We start from the raw sequence: 19,602 nt of genomic DNA on the forward strand, positions 1-19,602 counted from the left end.
CCTTCTCACCATAAAACAGCCTTAGTAGCCACTTACAATTGTCCAGGGTTTTGCTGTCATCCTCCCCCCCTAACAGGACCACAAATGGAAAAGAAGGCTGCTTCCTCATCCATATAATACTGGGGACTTCCTGGGAAATTTGGCTTTTTTAAGGGTAATCACAACAGTTTCTCATTTCCTCCAGACTAGGGGCAGACCGTGCAAGAAATGATAGTGAAAAGCAAGTAATATTTTATGTTTCTGTGGCACCTCATGGTTTAATGTGGTGGACAGGCATATGAGGCAGGCTCAGGGAAAGGACTTGTCCAAGGCACACAGCTAGTAAGTGACCACTGTGCAGCGGGTACCCAGGTAGTCGGTGTCCAAATACTGTTCTCCTTCCACAGTGACATTGAGTGACTGCCGCAGAAAGCTGTCATGCAGTGCTTCTGATCTGAGCTGACAGAAACTTCTCAAATCAGAAAGGGAAAGAATTCTGAATAGAGGAGTAAGGCACCTATCCCAAGTGCTGTGCCTCAGGGAGAAGCTGATGCAGGAGATGATGTTACTGTAAGTGACCTCTCCTGGGTGGCTTCCTTTAGTTTGGGCTTTGTCCACTCCACAATTGTTCCTTTTTTGTGATGGGTGTGTCTAGCTCCTTCTCTGACTCAGCAAACAGCCCTGAGAGAAAGATCTTTCTCATTCTGATTCCTGAGGATAAAATCTCTTTCAAATCCGAATAGAAAGAAAAACTGTGGAAGGAAGCTAAAGTTGTAGCAGCTAGCATTTCATAAGCACTAAATATGGATGCTTCAGGTTGAAGGCTTTGATTGGATAGCTTATTTAATTCCCCTCTTATTGGTAGAGGTGAGAAGAATTGTCCCCATTTAACAGATGGTAAAGCTAAGCCTTAGAAATTTTAAGTAATGTGCCCAAGGTTGTACAGCTGAGGAGAAGCAGCATGAACAAGAAGCCTGTATTCTGTTCCCTCCTCTACTGTTAACTAGCAGTGTAACCATGGACAAGGATTTACCTTCCTAGGGCCTCAGATTCCCCATCAAAACAATCATAGCATTGACATAGCACTCACTATGTGCAGGTCGCCAGGCTTTGCCTACACCATCTCATTTCATCCCCACAATTGTGGGGATTGTACTATTTTTATCTCAATTTCATAGATAAGGAAACAAAGGCTCAGAGATGTCAAGTGACTTGTCCACAGTCCCACAGCCAGGAATTGCATAAGCAAAGCATACATGCACTCAAACATTTGCTCTATGACCATAGGTAACCCTCAAGTTACTTGAGCTCTAAATTTCTATCAATCCATTATTTTATCTGAGTTATTAACATTGATATGTACCTTTCTTCCCAAGTGTAGCAGGTCTATAGTGAGTTTTTGTGGTATTTCAAGGAACAAGCACTATCTTTATTTTATTTCCACTTTACAGATGAATAAATTGAGGTTCAAGTCAAATAAGTTGCTTTAAGTAATACAATCAGTGATAAGCAGGAGTGTCTTCAAAGTCAGACCTCCTGAATTCCAGTTCCATGTTAATCTAGATGCTGTAGACTTGACACTCAGCAACTATGTTTACTGCTTCCTAATCTCTTGAGCATCCCCCAAGTGTCTTAGCAGGACATGAAAAAAGCAGGTTGTTTAGTGGCTAACAGCAGATATTCTGGAATCAGAATAGGGCTAGAATCCCTACTCTTCCAGTTATCACCTATATGACTTTGAGCAAATTACTTAACTTCTCTGAGATAGTTTTGTTCTCTGTAAAATTGTAATAGTAAATGCATCTACCTCCAAGAGTGGCTACAAAGATGAAGCCAGATGTTTCATGCACAGCTTTTGGCACAGCGGTTGGTATAAAGTAAGCACCAAGTAATTGTTACAAGGGATTAGAGTGCACCTTCTAGGGTCACCAGACTGAGCCAGCCCAGGACTACCCGACATTGCCTGGGGCTCCTTCTCCTAGCAGGCACCCTGCTAATGCTCCGTACACCTGCCTTGAGCCTAAATGCTCAAGGTAGCATTAGGCAGCTGCTTCTTCTGCCCTCAGGATTTCTTTGCTCCTTTTGTCCTGACCCAGCTAGAGGGACCTCTAAAGGAAAAGGAGTGGAGACAGTTCATGATTAATTTTAGAAGCAGGGGACTGAGGTGGAAAGAATGTGGATTTGGATCTGTTAAGGCTTGGATTCAAATTTGGATATTGTTTAAAACCCCCCTCAGCATCAGATTATCATTCTAAAACAAGGATAACAATGCCCGTTCCTGCAGAATTATCATTAAGACTAAACAAGAAGGATGGCTGTAGAGTGCGCTGAATGGAATAAGAAAATGGCCGTCAGTTTTAGATTAGCCAACGCTTTTGCAGTGGTCAGGTTGTGGTGGGCCAGTCAGAAGTGATCTGAGCTCTGCAAATGTTCTCTGCTCATTTATTTGCCATTGTTTGTATTCTGAACTTTTGTCACTCTACCTGCGACTGTTGGGTCTCTTATAGCGTGCGACTAGCAAATTGCTTTTGAATGACATGTAGCTATTTAATTTTTATTGGTTAGAGAGTTTTTATTGATAATTGACTATTGATTGTTATCACGAGGAAAGCAGCATTCCCAACAGGATGGTCACAAGTACCCAGCCCAGGGTTGGAGCCTCTAAACCATCGGTAGGTTCACCTTCCTAAGAATCAAGAGGCTCCACTGGCTTAATGATTACTCTGATTATTTTCTCAGTTATGGGTATTTGAGAAAGAAGCTCTGTCTTTGAAGCAGAGGATGGCTTCAAAGTTTATCATGCCATTTTTGCCATTCATTGTTGATGTTGGGTGAATCCTCTCCTGTCACTTTCTTCTGCTCATGTTAACTTTCCTTATTCCTTCTCCATCTTTCCATCTTGTTCTGTCTAATCTCCCTCTTCTTGAATTTCTTCCTCATCTACCTCTCACTTGCTAGCCACAACTCTCCCACTGGTGGGTGATGGAAGACCTGTCTTTATTTAGCTTAAACTGTCTCTTCTGCCTTATGGAGAAATTAACTGCCTACCAGCATCTTGGAATTGTTTGTAACGTTCACAGGAAGTAATACAAGTTCAATGCTTTTAAAATTCTACTTACTATAGAAATACAAGAATTACTAGTCTTTCTCTCTTTTTCTTTCTTCCTATTCCTCTTCTGCTCCCAGCATTAAGTCTTATTTCTTCTCTTTCTCAATTTATCCAGCTCGCATAATTTGCCTTTTCATTTTGTGAATGGAGATAATTTGTGAATAGAAATTACTTCCAAATGTTTCAAAAATATTTTCTAAGCATTTGCTTTAACATGGTCTTGTGAGCTTTTTTTCCTCTTTCTTTTTTTCATAAAGAAATAAGTGTTTCCAGGAAAACAGCCTGGAGGAAAAAAAGGATCAGATTACCCTGTATTCTTGGGTCTCTTTCATTGATTACAACTTTGGGTCCCTGATCCCTAGAGTAACTTCAGATATGGACTTTCTCACCCTTGGTGGGAGTGGGGGGCAGTTTTATTTGGACCGCTGTCCCAGAACTCCCAGAAAGGAATTGTATGGAGGGAGGAGAAGAGAGTTGTGAAAATAGAGCTAGTCGAGCAGCTGAGGGCTTTTCAGGAGAGAGAACCTCCATGTCAGTGTTTTACTTTTAAGCCTCATTCCCAAGCTTGAGTGGATTCTAGACTACCTCCTGAGAACTGACTCTGCCCTTGATCCATTCAATCAGCATCCATTTACTGAATTTTCCTCTTAAGTGCTGAGACCCCAGCAAAGCAGAGATGAGTAACCAAATTCCCTGCTCTCCAGAAGGTCCTCATCACACAAGGAGGAAAAACAGATGTGCAAACAATCAGTGATACACAAAACTAAGGGTACCGTACTGTGCTCTGTACTAAGTGAGTGGGGAAAGGAAAAGGATGACTTTATCTGAAGCTTTCAAGTACATCAGAGAGGAGGTGCTATTTGACTTCTACCTGGAAAGGTGCACAGGAGTTTGGTGGAAGATAAGGTGGGAGAAGTCCGTTTCAGGAATAAAGAACACAGTGATTAAAGCCTAGGAAAGTATGGTGTTGTAGTGAACCACATATCATTAACACTGAACCAAAAAAATATAGGATGCTGAGGTATTAATGGAGACAGGACTAGAAAGAAGAGACAAAAGAAAAAGAGCCTGTTTGGATTTGATTCTGAAGTGATGTGCAAGGTGCTGAGAATTCTGAATAAGGGAAGCACAGAAGCAGTCTGCCAGCCCTATGCAGAATGAAGTGAGTGGGTCAAGACCAGAGGTAGGAAGAGACCAGAGGTAGGTGGCCATTTCAAAGCCCAGAAAGCAGAGAATGTGGATGGAACAAGGACAGAAGCAGGGAAGCCCAAGAGTAGAACAGTTATGAGAGAGATATCTTGGAGGTTGAATGTCCAGGTTTGGTTACCAAATCTTGTAGGAATGTATTTCCTAAGTTATTTTCACATGTGTAATGGAAAAGTTAAGACAGTAGAATTAGATTTAGTAACGTTCCTGTCTTGTCACTGAATGATGTTTGAAGGACAATAGTTGTTAGGGGAAAGAAAATGCTTAACAAACATCCACTTTTCCTCTTCCCTGGAAATGACATGTTTCACCTACCCAGTGATCTCATTGCCTAAGTATAAGGAACAGTCACAGTACAGGTGATCTGAGCTGGGCTTCATTTAGAGAGGGGCAGGGATTTCTACTTATGTGACAATTACATACTGGGTTCTCTGAGGATTAGGATCCATACTGGGCTGGGTTGAGAGGGGCCAGGGATTAGATTGTTAGGATTAACATTCAGTATCAGATGTGGGGGATAATGTTGAGGATATAGATAAAGTTGATTTCGACCTTGACCCACACAAATACACACTAACCACTTAGCTACAAAAGACGGGGCTGAGGGTTATAAGGTGATCCCCAAGACGTCTTTAATGGGTGTTTGGAGTCTCTCATTCTCCAGAGATAAGTGAGAGAGAAGGATTCTCAAAGAACCCTCCTTCAGAAGGAAGGGCACAAGCCCCACATTCTTAGAGGAAAGGTCTTGGAATAGTGTCTGACTCCTGCTCTCCTTTTCTTCCTGTGAACATTAATTTTATGCTTTTGCAGAGTAGGAGGGAAGAGGGCATTTTTCAATCACAGCATGTTTGACCTTACCTGGTTATCCCTATTTTCATATGTTTCTGGCAGTAGTGTTTTGCTTTGTTTTCTCGACAAGAGCTGCCTGCCCCTGACAGCCACTTCATTTCAGCAGCTTGGGTAGTAGATCCTGAAAACGATGGCCACTTCCACCTTAAGGTGTGTCTTTCAGTGATTGTGGTGGGGTAGGACGGAACTTCTACCAGACGGCTTCCCAAACTGAAATGTTGGCTTTTCTGAACTTCAGAAGTTGCTAAGATACTGTGTGTCTTTGGACACCATCCAGGCTGTTTCCTTCCACGCTCACAGCTTTGACGGAATATTTCCTCTCCCTGATATCGTTACAGAGGTGACATGCCAAACCAAAGTTAGAACTGTTACAAGACGTTTCTTTGACTGCAGTTTTCCTGGGTCGCCCATTCATCTGCTGTGCTGGAAGAAAAAAGTAAAAATCAAAAAAGCTCTATTAAATAGATATGCCAAGTAACGAGGAAAAACAGAAAAGTTTCTTCAACTTTTATATGCTCAGAATTGTCTCACAATCATATTTTTGTTCTTTTCCTCTATTTAAAAATTGATAACCTAGAAATAAAATCGAGAGAGGGCCAGAAATGGTTTGTGGCACAAAAGTGGCACCTACTGGTAAGCATTGGCTGAAATCTGAAGTTTAGATTTGTGCATGACCTTGACCAAAGTTATATCCTCCTGAGAAGCCTTCCTAATGATTTTCTATGTCTGGAAGGGCAAACCCTCTTTAGATGTATAAATATTAAAAAGCACTTCTTAAGCATGAGGGCACTGGTTTCAGGGCTACAGAATGACTTTTTCAGCTTGTAATTAAAAACATCTCCTGGATAACTAACCAGCAGCACTGTTTGCCCAAAGGAGCAAATGATTTAAAACTGGCTGGGTTGTACAATGAAAGGGGTGTGACCTGTGGGTATCTGTTCTTACCTCTGGTTTCTAGAAGCATCTACCCAGCTCCCCCAGCCTCCTCCAGCCATTGGGTTCTTGACATCCACAGCCTTCCTTTACTTCGATCTTCAGGATTTTTACTTTATCCTGGTGCTATTTATTTTACGTTTTCATTTCTATGTATTTACTCTGTATCTAAATCTATAGAACTAGTCCTTAAAGGAAAACCATGGCTCCCTCATTTACAGCATACACTTGAGGTTTGTAAGTTTGACTGCATTGAGCAGACAAAATAATCACTTTTGAAGGACTATCAAATTTTTCAAAACTGGGACTTCTACATATTTGAATATTTTCCTGTTTAAGAGGCAGACTCCATGGAAGGATGCAAAGGGAACGTACATTATCAGTTACAAAGATTTGTGATTTGTCCAGTTGGATACATGGAAAGGAAGAGCTTGACATCTACCCCTTCCAAATGGTAACAGGCTTTTCTTTTCATTCTCTCCTTTCATCTTTAAAACAATCCTGTGTCACAGGTACTACTGTTAAAGACATTTTATAGTTGAGAAACTGAAGCCTAGAGGTTATTTGTCCACTGCTATATGGCAATTAAATGGTGGCCATATTAGGAGCCTTTCTGACTCTAAAACCCATATTGTACCCATGGTGACATAAGATGACAACCTTTGTTCGTTCATTCATCCATTCATTCCACAAATATCCATTAAGTATGTACTAACAGCCAGGCACTGTGCTGGCAGCTGGGGTGCGTTGCTGAGGAAGAATGAACAGGTGCCCCACTCCTATGAAGCTGACTGTAGTGTCACTCAGAATCTTCATGTCCCAATTTGCTCTTTGCTCTCAGGTTTTGTCGGGTTTTTTCTTAACCCCTGAGGGGAGGAGTTGACAGATTGTGAACACCAGTAGTTATTGAATTGGTCTTGTCCCAAGGCTGCTTAAAAACAGTTTTCAGTGAATGCCAAGCCCTGAATGTCTCCCACGTCCTACTGAAAGAATTAAGAGCAGGTTCTGTCTCAAATGTCGAGCCACCACCGGTCCTGAGATGCTGTGTTGGGCTTTTTCTCAGGAAGCACTTTTTTTCTCCATAGCTCTTCAGTCTTCTACCATGAGGGTTGAGTTTTGTTTTGTGCATTTAACAGCTGTGGCTCCTAGGCATGGGTGTAGCAGGATTAGAAAGGAATGGCGGGGGTGAGGGAAGACAGATTTTTGGAGCTGCTAGAAAGATTCCCCAAGATGAAGAGTTCCCGGCATCTCTTCGGTTGCTCTTAGAGCATGGATAGGGTTTCTTTGTTTTTCTTTTTAATCTTGAAGGGCGAGGCATGGGCACAGCTTGACCTTGGAATTGCCTCTGCCCTACTTCTGCACACTTTCTCTGTCCAACAACGCTACATGTGCCAACTTCCGTGTCCTGGACCCTTCTGCATCCTGTTAGACACCTCTACTGTACTCCTCCATCCTTCTTCAGTCAGCGGACAAAGTTTGCCTGCCCACCCCGCCTGAGCAGTGAGGGACCTGGACCCGGATTAGCGGAACAGTTTTCACTGCTGTCAGCATGGGACCTAATAGAGTTGGTAGAGAGGGTTCTTTAGAGGCACTGGTCCTGACAAGGAAAGCTTCTGTAATCTTGCCTTTGTTTAGAAATATGAACTTCGAAACCCTACTGCAGAGAGTGTCAGCAGCCACGCTGATCCGAGGCCTTGGGCAAATTCATTTGAATTGCTTTGAAATTGGATATTCAAAATTCAATAAAAATAAGCCAGCCTGATGGTACAGCTGCAGCATTGCACCCATCCAGCTGGGTAAGCCGCAACGATTTCCAGGCCTCGGACTAGCAAAGCCTGAGTGAGATGGGGAGATACGCGCCCTGAGCTGCCAGAGGACTCTTCCTGGCAGGCCAGCAGCCCCACGGCTCCCTGCCAGCCCACTCGAGGGGCGGGGCTGGCTTTGGCGCGCATCAGCCCTTCTCTCTGGCCTGCCCAGGCAGGGACACCATGCCTGCCTCAGTCGTGGCCAGGGTCCAGGAGGAGGGAATTCCTCAAGGGCGAATGGATGGGGTGTCGGAAAAACAATAAAATCACAACACTCCAGTTGTTTGGAGAGAGTATGGACTTCCCAAATACTCTGCCGCAGATTCAGGGCCATCAGACACATAGGCGGGTTTAATTAAATTGTATGCAGATGTAGACAAATGCCGTAATTTGCCCTTGAGCAAATGCTACTGCTTTTGCCTGTTAACGGGGACTTCACCTCCTGGATGGTGCTTTTCCTACCTACTCTGGAAGGCCCCTCTTCATCATTGCCCATTTGGAAAGGCTATTTATTCTCACTTTCCCCTAAGACTGAAGCTGTTTGATCTCCCTGCTTCAAGATAAGGTATCACAATTGTGAATAAAAACTGGGAAATGCCTATTAGACATACATATACAGAAGGATATATATATATGTATATATATATATATACACACACATACATACATACATATATATGTGTGTGTGTGTACATACATATATGTACATGCACATTTATATGCATTTATGTATACATATACCTATACGTTTATAGATAGACCAACCTATGAGAATTCATATGTAAAAAGTGTGTCTTGTTACCCCTAAGAAACCCTGCTCAGTTTTCACAATTGGACCCATCATACTACCATGCATGAGTACAGCCTCTTTCTTGGGTTGAAATCAGTGCGTGCATGAAGCGCCTTGAGACAGATTCCAAGAGAAATATATCCGTTAACCTTCTGATTGTCGCACTGTGCCACCCACAGTACCATACCTAAAGAGGGGTAATTGGAGCGCCTGCTTGCAGGGACATTGTTAGCGGCCCACTCTATTGGCCTGCGTTATATATTGCCAACCACTCAAGGGCCAGCCGTGAAATTTAATTTGGAGTTTTACAGACACATTCTGAATCCGAAATCTCAATAATAACTTTCCCTTTGCTCAGCCTTTTAACTGTGAAATTCAGTTGGGGAGTTTCGAAGCAGCAGGTAATGTCACAGCACTCCAGAGGGATTTTGCCAGAATTCTACTAAAGTGCTTGCAAGTGTCATTTCCATATTTAACTAATTTCAGTTTTTAATTAGCTCCATGTGAAAAATGAGAGTTCACGCTGAGCTCCTCTGTCAGCACAGACGCTTGTTTCCTTTCTAGGATCTCAGGACAATTAAGAAAAAAATAGTTGATGCTACAGTAAGTGTGATCATGCATAGCTCTCTCAAGCCATAATGTTGTTCATTGACAGTGAGAGAGTGGCACCGGCCGGCCTGCTTGCCAAACTGAGAAAGAGCAGTTTGAAAAAGGGGTTTTGGATGCAGATCTGTGGATCCCAGGATCTGAATGGTTTTTTAACTGCAGGCAGTGTATGCTCGTTCCTGCATTTTCCAAGATGACCACAGATTAGTTTTTGAGAGAACACTGTATGTAATAGGTAACTGCAAAAATGGTGTTCCTGTGGGACATAAGTGTCCCCGGTGCCACCTGTGTGCTGAACTCCTGCATCCAGGTACCTTTAAGGTCATTCAGTTTCAAATTCTTAAGGCTCTTGGCATACGAAAGTAACTTCTGTATGATTAAGTTTCAAAATGCAGTTCAGACATGGAAATTTGTTAATCCTACATTCAAAGTGTAAATTTACCACTTGGGACCAACATGCAAATGAAAAACTACATACTCTTCAAAAAAAATGTATTGAGAGGTTCTGTTTTGCATAAACTGAAAAATATTTGATGTGATCAGGTTTCTGAAACAATTTCAAGGAAGCCAAACAAAAGCAGGCCCTGCATTTCATTTGCATAGCATCCATGCTAATGGCATTATTTGTTTAAAAGAGCAGATTCATTAAAAGTTTTGAAAATGATTAAAGTAGAAAAGTGTTTGATACTTGTCTTTAGTAGCAGTTCCTGGAAATTGGTTTGGAAAGTAGAATCTTTCTCTTTTTTTGTGTTTTTGTACATTCCCTGTGTTTTGGTGTTAGATAATTGTTCCTTTGGATAGTGGACATCGACAGATGATGCGATAGTGAGAACACTAGGTATCTCCAACAGGAATTGAAAATTGGAATCGATGTGGTAAAAAGAAGCCCCAAGTATTGGGTGTATGTGGTTTGATTGGAGCGGAGTAGAATATGGGTAGATTTTTCTTACATGTTCTCTTGTCTACTGACTAGGCTTGAGTTACAAAGAGCAAACATATTTGTAGATCAAGTAGGCTGCCTTTTTGGTATAGATTTAGAGAAGCACATGTCCTGTGGAATGCCAGAAACTCCACCATTCAAGATTTGCTTGTATAAATCACACATGAAAAGATGGAGGCAAAGTTCTGAACGTGAAGAGACCACCCATAAGTTAACGTAACTTCCACAATGAGTAGCATTACCTGGCAAGAAGGGCTTAATTTGCCAGTGGGTCTTGAGGTTGGGATTTGATCTCCCTGTTTGAGACAGCTGCCATCTCAGCTCAGAGGGTGTGATCCTCCCCTCCCCAGGCTGTGCTGGGAGTGGATGGGTGACCTGAGGAAAAAACAACTTCTAAATCAGAGTGATCTGTTCAGTGATCTGGAGAATGATTGCAGTTTGGATCTTTTCTATTTCTTTGTTCTTTTCAAGGTGTGAAATTAGGCGGGCCTCTTCTGGGTCTGGGGGGGGAGGGGTAGCTACACTAACAAGGAACTTTGTCCTTACATCAGGAGGCTTGGCCTACAGTTCCTTTGAATGTTGAGGGCCACTCTGAAAGTGCAAATAGCACTCAGAAGCGGTGTCCCCCTAAACATTTATCCACTGGCATGGGGATCAGCAGTCAGCAATCCCAGAACAGGGAGTTCATGTAATAGAACTGTAAGAATGACACACATTCTGGAGGGTGGAATCAGAGTGAGCAGCAGAGGATCTAGAAGGTCACAGACTTGAGTCAGAAGGAGAAATGCAGAAATGGACAGTACTTTTTGAGAATTTTATGTGAATTCTGGGCCTGACAACTAAGGGTCAGACCACAGTTTTGTCACCAAGCACCTTAATCTTAGGTTTACTAGTCATCCACTTATTCATGTATTTATAAAACAATTGTTTTCTGGTACAAGGTAAGAGAACGGGCTCCAGAATCCGGACTGCTCAGGATCAAATCCCAGTTTTTCTACTTACTAGCTACATGAGCACAGCAAGATTCTTAGCGTCCCTGTGACTCAGTTTCCTCCTTGTAAAGTGGGCACAATAATAGTGTTGTCTTATAGGGCTTTTGTAAAGATTAAATGAGATAGTTCTTTTAATTTTTTTTAATGTTTATTCATTTTTGAGAGAGAAAGAGCATGAGTGAGGGAGGGGCAAAGAGCAAGAGGGAGACACCGAATCTGAAGCAGGCTCCAGGCTCTGTGCTGTCAGCACAGAGCCCAACATGGGGCTAGAACTCATGAACTATGAGACCATGATCTGAGCTGAAGTCAGACACTTAACCGATAAAACCACCCAGGCACCCCTAAATGAGATAGTTCTTAAATAACCTTTAGCACAGTGCTCAGCAAAGGAAGGTACTGAATAAAGACTTTTTACTGTGCTAGGTTCTGGGTGTACAATAGTGAACCAGACAAACTTAGTCATTGCCCTTCAAGGATATACAGCAGCATACCCAAATAGAACCACTCAGTATCCATGCAAGGGTCAATCAGCTTTCCAGTTTCTATAAAAAAAATAAGGATATCAAATTCGGAGTATAGAAAAGGACTATCTCAGCAAAAATTAACTAGTTAAAGCAACTTATTAAAATAATAATCCCTCCCATGGACAAAGTGGTCACATGTACACCTGCCAGAAAATTACCCACACCACACATAGACACTTGTGTGCACGCACATGCACACACACACACACACACACACACACGCCTAGGAGATGACCCTGAAGCACATTTCCCAGAAAGCCTACAGAGAACCAAGTCACCCTCACCTGATGAAAGTTGGCTCCTGACCATGGTATGCAGCACAGGCTGTGTGGAAAGGACATTGAAGGTCAACTCCGAGATCATTGGCACTTCATTAAGGAGTTTATCCTAAGTGCATGGGGCTTTCTCAGAAAAAAAGAAATACAGTCTTCTTCTTAAATCTAAATAGGCTGCTGAGAGGCCATGAAACTGGCTTTTTACTTCACTAAAACTATCATATAATTTACCCAGAGTTTCTCAGGCACCAACCATCACTTCTGTTAACAGATTGGAGAACACAAAGCAAAAGTTACTTAGTTCCACATCTTGTCTAGAACTGACCTTGCCCCTGGACTGGCTTTGTGTGTCCTAAATCCGAGCTTGGGTATGCACCCCATAGCTCAGGGTTATTTCTTGGATACTTGGTGCTGAAAAATTCACTGCTGATCACTAGAATAAGAAAGTGTTGTCTAAAGAAAAATTGAACTGTTTGGTTTTCCTACTTTAGGAAATATAATAGAACTTCAGCTTTGGGCAGCTTGACCTTGTGTTAAATATTCTAACAGAGAAAAAAAATCTCTGTATAAGTTTTGTTTGTTGTTTTGCTTTTGCTTCTGGTTTTATTGTTTTCCTCTGTGTGGAATGTTTCAGCAACAACTGTTTGTTCTTGCTGTCTAAGAAGTTCAGCACACAGGTACTATAGCAGATTTATGGGGTAGTAAGAAGACATCACCTATTACTTTCTGTAATAAACTTCCTTCCAGAGGAAAAGAAAAAATGGCTGTGCCTTGACTACAGAGCAAGTTTAGTAAATATTTATAGAGATCAATGCCGTTGGTGAAAATGGAGCTTGCAGAGATCTTTAGGTTCCAAATGTTTAGCTGAGACTAAGGAGCAGCCAACCTTACAAACTGGTTGTGGTCAGCCTCCCAAGAGGAGGAAACCAACACCCAGCCTGAGAGATGGGTACCCACCAGCTAGTTAGTCTCACGCTGACACTGTCAATATCAGATTGCTCTAGGAGCTTTGGCAAGAGTAGACTCACAATTTGATCCTAGCTGAATTTTCTGATGAATTCCTGAAGTCCCACCAAAGGATCAGTATTATTGATAAAAAGAGTAACCCATGTGCTTTACATAAGACAGCCAGGCAGTTGTGAAACTTTGTGGAAAGTGTAGATGCCTGATACAGATTCCCTTCTGGTCAGACAGCCAACCCATCATGGAGAATGGGGAAACCTGAATGACTCACATCAGTTCCCTTGGTGATAGGGTTGGCAGATTCAACATAGGATGCCCAGTTGAATTTGAGTTTCAGACAAACAAAAAAATAATGCTTTTAGTATAAGTATGCCCGGAATATTGCATGGGAAATTCCAATTTAACTGGCATCTTGTATTTTTATTTGCTGAATCTGGCAACTTTACTTGGTGGCCAGGTCTATACTCAACACTCTTCATGTCTTATCTGGGTCCGACCTGGCACCCAGACAGAGTTCACAGTGTCATCTTACAGTGACTGGCCCAAGGAAGGCCAGTGACCCCCAACCAAGACAACCAGAGTCCTTGCCTAAGATGCCTATACGTGAATTTGGAAAAATAAAGCTCTCTTCTCTTTGGTGGCCCAAGGGCATGGGGTTATGATTCTGGTATTCTTTATGACCATTGTCTCCATCTCATTGAGAAAGCCAGAGAATAAAGACAGGGCTTGACTGCCCAGCTACTCCTTCACTTTCATGAGCTGTCTTAACAGCCTTCCAATAATTTCCCTTTTATGCTTAAGCCAAGTCAAGCTAATCCCTAATATTCCTAAACTAATACATAGCTCAAACTCCTGAGTTCAGCCTCATGGACTATACAAAAATGGACTTTCCATGGGAGTGCTTACGGACAGGTATTTACAATAAGATGCCCCCACCACAACTACCGCAGTGGATCATTAGCTTTGGGTGGCTCTGTGCCTGATAGCAGGGAAAGGGTTGCAGTCTTTCTGGCAAACAGACCAGAGATCCCCCAAGGCCCATCTGCACCTGGTCAGCACCTCCATGGCCAAGGCTAACCAGAGTAGAGGGGGAAACCTTCCCTTCTTGCCATCTCAGAGCCACTGTCTACAATACCTTCTCTCTAAAAATATCTCCCTTGCCCTAATTGGCATCATGCCTAAAATCTCTACCTTTAGAGTTTATATGTTTGACTTAAATCATTAATCTCTTCTGTAATTGCACATCCATTAATGGTAGAAAATGTGAGCGCTTGGGAGAGCTGTGGATGAGTTCACATATCTAGTTCCAACAGATTTTTTTAAGTTCTCTGGAAGTGGTTGATAGTTTGGAAAGCACAGTTCTGAGAGAATTGGAGGGGAGTCCAGGAAACTTCCAACGTGATGGGAAAGCATTCATACAAGTGGCACGGCTGAGTTTGGAAGTGACAGTGAGTCTGTCTGATAACTGTCCATCTTGGACAGGCAGAACAGACACAGAGCAGATACTGAAAGGGGAGCAGACATGCTAAGAAGAAACTTTACCTGCTTGACCATTTTGCTTTGGCCCAAGTCTGGGTCTGGCATTTTTTTCCATCTTTCCACCCTGGCTTGAATGTCTCTTTTCTATATTGCTTCTTCCAGACTGTTTCTGACATCCTGCCCCTGTAGGCAGAGACCTAGTGCACCTGGAGGGAGGGTTTGGGGCTCTCTCACCTTCTCCACCTTCCTGGAAACAGACAAGGGGAGCTTGTTCCTTCCCTTCATGTTACCTTTCCCTAATTGCCATCAGCCTTGCTTCACACACTTCCAGTGGGTCACAGGCCTGAGAGTTCATCAGAAACACCCACAGGTCCCTCAATCCACAGATACCTGGGTCCCGCACCTGCTGGAGTTTCTGATTTGCTGGTCTGGAATGAGGCCCAATAATTTGCATTTCTAATAAGTTCTCAAAGAATTCCGATTCTGCTGGTCAGGACTGGCCAGGACTAAGTTTTTTGAGGACAGCTTTGTCTTAGTCATCCCTGCACCCCCAGAGCCTAGCTCAGCACCAGGCACAGAATAGCAGATTAGGAAATGCTTATTAACAGAGCTCTCCCACACGACACAAGCCTTTGTCCTGTTACGGCTCATCACATGAGCACCCTGAATTTGCAGATATCAGGTTAAATTCAGAAAATATTGCCATTTAATGTGTTTTTATGCAGTGGTTCTCCAAAATATTAACATAGGAGAGGATTTGAGGTGGCGATCCGAGTAGAGAAAGGGAGGCTTGAGGCCTTTTCTTGAAGCTACATTTGCATAGGAAACACACAGGTTTTACTTAGAAGCTGTATATTTGTGGTTGCTTTGGAGAAGGTTGGTGGAAATCATTAAGAATTCCCATTCCTACCCCAACTGTACCTCCCAAACGCTGCTTAGTGCTGCCAATGATACCACACGTGCATGAAATATGTGATTCAGGTCAGCAGGTCTGAGACTCCTCTTTAAAGCATCACTCCAGAAGGACAGCTTCAAGTCAGCGCAGTAAGGTGGAAGCGAATGAGATCAGGGATCTGTGGTTCTCAAAAATGATGCCTGGCCTCCCTGCCGAGGTACTTAACCCCTCTAGGTCTCTGTAACCTCTTCTGTAAAATGAGTCTGGAGGACATGATTCCAGTTTTCCTGCACAGGATTCTGTAGTTTTCATTCAGAAGGCAGGCCATCTCCAATTTAGGAATGGACTACTTGCTTGAAACCTAGCTGTTTGGAATCTGAAAGATACCTTTTTCCAGGCGAACAATGTTATTTCTGACCAGTCCATGGCACAACTGTTGCTGGCTGAGCTCTTCACGCTGTGTCAAGCTGAGCTAAGTGCTTTGCCTGCCTTGTTTCATTTAGCGTGGCAACCCCACTGTGAACTAGGGACTTTTAACACCCCCACTTTGCAGATCAGGGAACTGAGGGTCCACAAGATCAAAAATTAAAAAGCACACTTTCCCAGAGCCTCACAGATACTAAGGTCCAGGGCCTAGACCTGGATTTGAAGCCAGGTCTGTCTGATTCCAAAGCTACTCTAACTACCATGTTCTGTTGTTTCCGCAAAAGTATGTTTTATCCAAGGGGCGTCTGGGTGGCTCAGTTGGATGCTTACATCCAATTTCAGCTCAGGTCATTATCTTGCAGTTTGTGAGTTCAAGCCCCATATTGGGCTCTGTGCTGACAGCTCAGAGCATGGAGCCTGCTTTGGATTCTGTGTTTCCCCTTCTCTCTGCCTCTCCCCTGTCTCTAAATAATAAATAAATGTTAAAAAAAATTTTTTTTAAGTATGCTTTACCCAATATGTCTGAAATACAGACTCCAGCCTTTAGGTACAAGACAGCATTCTTTTTATGATACTTGTACTGTAAGTGGCAGAAAGCATTGGAGTTCAGAGCTCTGAGCCAGAGTCCCCAAGTTCAAAGCCCCACTCTACTGTTATTGACAGAATGACCTTGAGCAAGTTACTTAATCTCTCTCCCATACTTTCTTCAGCTCTAAATGGGTATAATAAAAGCATTTGTCTTTAGAGCTGTTGTATTAAGTGATTAATTTATTTAAGATGGACCATGTAAAACTACTGATACTCTATCACAGTTGATCTATCAGAAATGACAATTTCATGTCTACATATTTAAAGTTTTTAGAACAGTGGCTAGCATACAGTCAGCACTATATTAGTGTAGGCTGTTATTCTTACTGAAAATTGCATTTAGGGTTTGCAGTATCTGAGGTATAATGATTGCTGGTGAATTTATGAAGTAAGTAGAAATTGCAATGCCCAAGAACACAACTGTGGTGGTATGGACTATGGAGCCCCTCCCCCACAGGGCTGGGGAAAAGGCAGGTGGGGAGGATGGAGCTCTTGGATTCTAACAGACTCCAGACTCTCTTGGCATTACCTAGCATAAGATAGGAAATCCTCAGCAGGAAGGACTGATTCCATGGATGTAGCCTCCCTGAAGCAGTGTTTGTCCTCTGACCCTGAAGAAGTGAAGAAAAACCCACAAGGCGGAGGGGTGGGAGGTTAGGTCTTGTGTTTTGCTTTTATACTAGAAATATGAGGTAGGCATGGGGAAACCTTCCTTCCAGCCTTTTCCTCTACTGCTCCTCCCTTGTTAGACTGCCACTGAGGGCAGAAAACACAGAAATAATGCTTGGCCTATGGGGACAGAAAGACAGAAGTTACAAGTTCACATTTCCCCAAGTATGGTAGGCATACCACTGGTAGAACCTACAGGGTATGACCTTGTGTGGTATGTGGCCTTGCTGTTTTACTTCAATAGTTATGTTTACTTGAATGTATCACAAAGCCTTATAACTAATACAGCAAGCGTTTTATTTCACAGATACTATTTTGGGATGAGGCTGAATGGATTAGAGTTTTAAAAAGGGAGACTGCTTTTTAAATGTGGCAAGGATGTGCCAGTACAAGTGGCTCTCGGCTTTAGTAAAAGTCATGACCATGGTCATTGAAGACTGAGGTGAGGGAAGCCCTGCCAAGGGGTGAAGATGCTTCTGCACATGTCTGGCTCTGGCACTTAGCAGCTGTGTGGGAGTGGGCACATTATTTCATCTCTCTAAGCCTCCTTTTTCTCATCTGGAAAATGGGAAAAATGGTTCCGCCCTCAAAGGTGCCTGGGGGCAGGGGGTAGTGATCAAGAGAAATGTGTCTAGAGCAGGTAGGAATTGAGAACCTGGCACAACGTCAGAATTCCATACAAATCGCTTATTACTATTACCGTTATTGCTCTTAGCCTGGCACACCATAAGACCCAACTAATTAGGAGTTTTTAAACTGAATTCCAAACCATTCTTTCATTTAGAAAATATTTATTGAATGCCATTGTGTTTAGGCCTGATGCCACTTGCTGGGGCAAATTCCAAAAAAAGGAGATGAAGACTCACTCTCGCCCATGAAGGTGCTCCCAGCAGGGAGCAGGTAGGATGATCAATAAGTAAGTAATTACCATTTAAAGTCATAAACCCTGAGGGCCTGAGTGGCTCAGTCGGTTGAGCATCCAACCAGCTCAGGTCATGATCTCATGGTTCGTGAGTTCACGCCCCGCACTGGGCTCTCTGCTGTCAGCACAGAGCCTGCTTGGGATCCTCTGCCCCCTTACTCTCTGTCCTTCCCACCCCACCTGGCATGCACACACACACGCGCACACACACACACACACTCTCTCTCTCTCTCTCTCTCTCTCTCTCTCTCTCTCTCTCTCTCTCTCTTCTCTCTCTCAAAGATAAACACAGACAAAATAAGGCCATAAATGCTGTGATAGATGTGGGCACAAAATATCCTGTGAGCACAGAGGAGAGGAGCCTAGGAGAACCCTGCAAAGCCACAGTAGTCTAGAACTACTCTGTCTAGCAGCCACATATGGCTACTGAGTAGTTGAAACTTGGTCAGTGTGACTAAAGAACTGATCTTTCACTTTTTTTTCACTGTAATTAATTTAAATTTTAAAACTGAAGCAGTAGAAAACATTTATTTAATATACTTTTATTATTTTGGAAGGACCACGTTTCACTTTAACCACTGAAAATTTAGCGTCTGTATTGAGATAAGCTCTAAGGGTAAAACACCAGATTTGGGAGACATAGTGCAAAAAAAAGTGTATAATACCTCATTAACGGTTGTTATGTTGAATGCATACTGAACTGATAATATTTTGGATATAGGGTTAAAAAACATAGTATTAAATTTGTTTTTACTTACTAATGTGATTACTAGAAAATTTTAAATGACATATGTGGCTTGCATTCTGTTTCTGTTGGACCAGAAGCAGAATGCAAATAACATTCTGGGTAGAGAACCAGAGAAGTTCAGAGGTTAGACCCAACTCTGGTTCCCCTGGGCATTTCTTTCTGACAGTTCTGGAGTGAAGCTCAGAGGATCTGGGGACACTAGTTAGGAGGTTATTCCTGGGGCTGCAGAAGGACAGTGAAGTCTCTGAGAATTAGTCCTAACTATGGGATTGGGATGCCAGATTTAACAGTTTTAAAAACAACAACTGGCAACTCTCCACCTTGGGCGTGTTCTGTATCTGCAACAAGCCTCAGTTGCTTTATCTGACAAATAGGGATAATAAAATACCTACCTCATTAGTGTCCTGTATTAAAGTAAAGATTAGCTGAAACCAGATAAGACCAGAAGGGACACAATTTAGAAACTTAAGTCTGAAAGAACTAAGTAGTAAAAAACGAGTGGGGGATTTCACAAACAGGTTCACCTTTCTTGAGCTCTGAACATGCAGGACAGGGAGAATCTCTCTTCCCTGGCTGGGATCAGAGGAGACACCAACCCCCACCTGGAGGTGAATTGGATTATACCAGAATTGGGATCTTTTAGAGATTGTTTGGGGGCGGGGGGAGGAGTGGAGCACAAGCCAAAGAGGGGAGGGCGGTTAATAATGAACAATGTGGAGTGTCTTTCTGCTGTCATCACAGTGCTTTGTATAAGCCAAAAGTGCCACAGTAGTTACCATGTTGCTACCTGTTGAGAGAAATGTGTACCTTTAGCAGGAAAGAAATGTGTGGGACTTGAGTGTCACATAAAACCCCTGAAATTAGTTCTATTAAGTAAATTGTCACAAGCTCAAAATAAGTCTAA

General features: G+C 42.7%; 1 protein-coding gene and 1 long non-coding RNA gene across 26 annotated transcripts in view; one reads left to right on the plus strand and one right to left on the minus strand.

Annotated features, from left to right (window-relative positions):
- The window catches only part of TENM2 (teneurin transmembrane protein 2), a 1,977,383-nt gene that overhangs the window by 1,726,587 nt on the left and 231,194 nt on the right, over positions 1–19,602 (plus strand). The gene's annotated exons all lie outside the window — the stretch shown is intronic.
- LOC131507715 (uncharacterized) overlaps positions 1–19,602 on the minus strand; it is a 29,043-nt gene that overhangs the window by 1,966 nt on the left and 7,475 nt on the right. For both annotated transcript variants that reach the window (XR_009259647.1, XR_009259643.1), the window contains exons 4-5: positions 10,460–10,592; positions 5,153–5,566 (exon numbers count right to left, since the gene is read on the minus strand). This is a non-coding gene — a long non-coding RNA (uncharacterized LOC131507715). The remainder of the gene's footprint in view (positions 1–5,152; positions 5,567–10,459; positions 10,593–19,602) is intronic.

Source organism: Neofelis nebulosa, chromosome 1, assembly GCF_028018385.1.
Source record: "Neofelis nebulosa isolate mNeoNeb1 chromosome 1, mNeoNeb1.pri, whole genome shotgun sequence".
Lineage (NCBI taxonomy): Eukaryota > Metazoa > Chordata > Mammalia > Carnivora > Felidae > Neofelis > Neofelis nebulosa.